Consider the following 4881-nt stretch of genomic DNA (forward strand, 5'->3'; position numbering starts at 1 on the left):
GTGTTTGATTGCAAACAACTTTTTGTAATTTTACTTTTTTCTGTAACCTCTTGTCAAATAGTTTAGTAAAAAGAATCATTATCTTTGTTATTATATCAGTTCTGTATTGTTAATAAGTTGATTACTGGTACCGTACATTATCAGTTATTCAAGTCTCCTCCCGCCTCCCCGGTCTATTGCATAATCAATATTAATCCTGTAAATGGGAAACTCGATTAGTCTATTTAAACAACATCTTATTCACTGCATATCTGTAAGTATCCTTTATTTTATAGTTTTTACATGTATGGTTACTTCTTTTTTATCATAAAGTTTGCAGGTTGTCACACTTTGTTTATATTTTCGTTGTGAAAGCCATCTGTAGAGTCAGGATGTGCTGTAATTTACTGAACGGGCAGATTTTCACTGCTGAATTGGTAATCCTCACTCGGCCCTTCTTCTGACCATTTAAAATAGTATTTTCATCAATATTACTGACAAAATTATTCTCTGTCCTATATATACAGTACTGTACATATTTTACTAGTACTCTAGTAAAGCAGAAGTTCAAACTACTGTATATACATGTAGTTAGCAAGATTGGAACAAAACAGAAAATGTGTTTATAAACACACACACACACACACTCTCTCTCTCTCTCTCTCTCTCTCTCTCTCTCTCTCCTCTCTCTCTCTCTCCTCTCTCTCTCTCTCTCTCTCTCTCTCTCTCTCTCTCTCCCTCTCTCTCTCTCTCTCCTCTCCTCTCTCTCTCTCTCTCTCTCCTCATATTTATTAGTCGCTCTTGCTTTATACCATGTATGAATTTATGAAACCTTTGGATTTCACCAACTTTGTAGTACGTACTGGCCTGCTGAATCAAATGCAGTACACTCACTTTTAGATTATTTTTAGTTTTAAATTTTGTAGAAGTATTTAATTGGTAGAAGTAGTAAATTTTAATACTCTACCAAGTAACTTTTATTGGCGTTGCAAGTGCCCAGATATTTACCTTATTAAGTAGGCTTTACTAATAAGAAAAAATTAATGAAAGTTTTATTTCCATGAGTAATTAAATCATTGAATAAACTAACAGTCTACATCCCTTATGAGTTGAAAGATTTTGCCAATGATCAAGTGCTATCAATCGCTGAGACGTTAGAAATTTTTTTTGTCATTGTCCGTTATCTGATGATCAAAATATTGAAACAGTGACCTCTTATGACAATATAATCCTTGGAAATGGTAAATAAATGTATATTGAATAGGAAGAAACAAGATATAAGCTTTAAGAATTACTGTTTTTGATGAATGTAATCAACTAAAGTACATGTTACTGAAGGAAATACAGTCAAGTAACATTTGATTACCTGTACGTGCATACCTCGACAGATAAGGTAATGGGGTTTAAGAGGCCTTTTGAACAGAGTACAACTATTCTTCGTTTCCTCCTCCTTAGCACAATTCATAACTTTGTATTCCTTTAATTTAATTTTCAGTATTTTCACATGTCATCATTTATGTTCTTTTGATGAAAATCTTGACACAAATCCAGAAAAGACCATTATAATCCCCTAAAAACTCAAACTGCTATACAGGCGTGAGTGAAGTAGAATGTTGCCATATATAAAGATGAAATTAATGTACTATGTTATTGCTATAATTTTTCACATTTTTTTTAATACATTTGTCTCGTCAGCACTCAGACTGGCTGAATGACCAGTAGCTACTTTCCAGGGGTTTTGTTATAGTATAAAAAGTCATTGGGATATTTTGGGGTTTGGAAGAACATTTGTTCTGACACAAATGGAAACCTTCATTCTTTACTTATGGTATATGTTTCAGCCTGAGCTGGATTATATATCCTTAGTAAAGAAAATAGATTTGTATTGTTAGGAAAAATACAAATTACTTCCAAATTTTTCATTTTACTGGGTGTTGAAAGCTGCATTTGTTTTTATGTGAGGAGGGGCTAATTGTTTTACTGGTTTTAGTGTTTATCTGCGTTAGTGTACATATCATATGTCCCTTATTTTTTGCAGTGTTTAATGTTTACAGTATTCTTTGGAATTCTTTGAAGTAAATTGATATTTTAGACTGAAGCATAAAGTGAAGTTAGGTAGCATTTTATCAAAACTGTTCTTGAAAAACTACTGACGGCTATTACTGTCTTGTTCATGTCTGAATTTTATCTTCTCATGAGTAGTTTTTTATATCCTTCTTTTACTCTTTGTGGATTCAGTTCAGGTTTATAATGGAAGGGTAAAATATTTCTTGCCTTACGTGAAATTGTTTTGTGTCATAATTCAGAACTTGTTACTCTTGGTGTCAATGTAATTTTGATTGAGTTTGAAAGAACTCTTCCAGTACTTGGTAGTATTGAAATAATGTATAGTATCTTTGTCTAGGTGAACAAAAATGTCAAGAGTTTTGATTATGCAGAAGTTTTAGATAATTGAATAAGGTTGCTAAACAGTTGCTACCCACGGTTTTGGTAATTATTTCTGATTACTGAATTATGTTGGCTAAGTATTATTATGTTGGTTGCATTGTCTAGCATTAATGCCATTATTTCAAACAATTATAATGAAAATTCTATTGATGCATTTGTTTGATGTCAACCAATGCTTTGTAGGAAAGAAGTGATTTAATTCTTTTCAACTTTATCTGTTTTAATACTCTTGTCTATTTTAATGGAAGATTATGTTTAGATATTTAGAAGTGCTTAATATTTATTGCCTTTCCATTTGATCTTTGTACCAAGGTTACATATTTTGCTACAAGTACACAGTTCCCACTTTTTTTTTTACCAATTTCCAAAAGTTTTGAAATAAGTAAGCAAAATAAAATGGGTTGCTATATCAAAGCAAACTATTTCATTTCTTGTTTACTTATGTAGTGTTCTTTATTTTTTTATTGTTAGATTTATAAATAATGATTTATTTTAATGGCTTAGATAATGCCACATCATGTTAACAATTACTAATCCACTGACTGGTGAATTAATTTTGTCATGTTTCTTTATAGGATTTGGCCCTTGCTTGTTACTTTACTATACTATATTCTAGTCAGTACTCACTTGTTTTACTACTGAATACAAACATAAAAAGACAGTCCCATATTATTGAAAAATATTTCCATACAAAATATCAAGACACCAATTTAATTTGCCTGTGACATTATTTTGTGTGGTTAGTAAATATTATGTTAAGATTAATCTCATTAGCCTACTCCTACAACACTTTCAAATATTATCATGAAGAAAAGAATAATGGATGTTGTTATTGCAAATCAAGAGCATTGTTTGATCTCATTATGGAAAAGTAGGATATATACTGTAGTACTTCAGTAAGGTCATTGACACATGTTATGTGGATTGGTTTTTGTAACCGATTTAATTTAATTTTTTTTTTCTCAGAAGTTTAGGCAATATCAATTCAAGATATGCTATTATCTAGCACAATATTTTTAAGGTTATTTAATATGTCACAAGTGCACTCTTGTAATAAGAGTAAAATGTATAGGTTCGAAAAGAAAAACAAATTGGAAGCTTGTGAACCCATTTTTTCTTAGTGTATATCCTAGCTTGCTGACCACAGTTGATTATTTACATAGGCAATATGCTATTGTGGACATAGCTCAGAACATAATTATATTTTTCTAAACCCTTTCATGAAGCATAATTTGAAATGCCTTAGACTGACTTCATTGCTTTGCCATAGTTGACATAAAGCTTTAGTTACCTTTCTGTCATTGAGGAAATGGTATGTGCTGTACTCTAGTAATAGATGTGACACAACAAGAAAGTCTTTGATTTGATCTAGAAAAATTTTTGGCCTTTAATCATATAAGGGATTGGTCAGGATTGTTTTGTGCTCGGCAACAAAGGCAAACTATCGGAGAATGATCATGGTAGAAATATAAATGAGTTAGTCTATATGAATAGTAAAAAAAAATAAGTAAACTGTTGTATGTAACTTCCTATGTATTGAAAATTAAATCTGTATTCTCTACTTCAAGAAGAGTAGCTAGGAATGAGAGTCACTTATGTTAAATGTAAAATCAGTAAACTTGGTCTTGAATGTGGAAAATGTTTAGCCATAGTAAATTATTGATGTATAAACAGGCTGTACGGTAATATAGGCAATACAAGATTCAGATTGAAATGGATATTCATTTATTTGGCTTATCAAGAACAACTTATGCTAGTAAATGCATTTTATAGGAAAATACACTTAGAAAATTATTCTATTTTGTATTGTGCGAGATTCATGAACTGAGGTGTCTGATGTAAAAATAAGAAAGGACAAAAAACCAGTTGCAATTGGAACCTAGACTTTTTCTATTCGTATGTGAAGTATATTTATATGAAAGATTACTAGACCTGTATACTCAAGTCTGAAATTCATTTCTTGAGACCTCTGAATTATACTCAAATTGTCCATATGCATTTCTGAAGATCATCTTTCTCAATGAAATGAGAAACTTGATGAAAGGCGAAATTGAATATGTTGTACTGCTAGGAAAGATGATACTAAAGGGAGAATGACAAATTAAAGTACAAGTGCATGTAAATTCATAGGAAGCAAAGCACGAGAGGTGCTTACCTTTATGATGAAATTATAGTCTGTAACAAAAGTGATGATTCATGCTTCGAGAGATGAGAGCTATTAAATTGTACTGTTCCTTATTCTAAAATGAATGTCACATTAAAGTACAGATACTGTGATGTAATAATATCCCATTTATAAATTGTCAAGAATTGTTTGAGCCAGGGGTATTTTATGAATAACCCCCATGACCCAGTCCCAGAACGCATAGCAATATTTTCTGTCAAAAATGTTCAATGTTCGTGCCCAGTTTTCAATCTACAGCAAATATTAATTTATTGAAACTGTGCTTGTTT

At 31.2% G+C, this 4881-nt stretch overlaps 1 protein-coding gene across 4 annotated transcripts in view; it reads left to right on the top strand.

Moving 5' to 3' along the window:
- Positions 1–656, top strand: part of LOC137627818 (E3 ubiquitin-protein ligase RNF34) — a 106051-nt gene extending 105395 nt beyond the window's left edge. For all 4 annotated transcript variants that reach the window (XM_068359189.1, XM_068359191.1, XM_068359188.1 and 1 more), the window contains exon 6: positions 1–656. This exon is cut by the window's left edge and continues 469 nt beyond it. The gene's annotated coding sequence lies outside the window, so the exon portion shown is untranslated.
- Positions 657–4881: the final 4225 nt, after the last annotated feature.

This window comes from Palaemon carinicauda, chromosome 35, assembly GCF_036898095.1.
Source record: "Palaemon carinicauda isolate YSFRI2023 chromosome 35, ASM3689809v2, whole genome shotgun sequence".
In the NCBI taxonomy this organism is placed as follows: domain Eukaryota; kingdom Metazoa; phylum Arthropoda; class Malacostraca; order Decapoda; family Palaemonidae; genus Palaemon; species Palaemon carinicauda.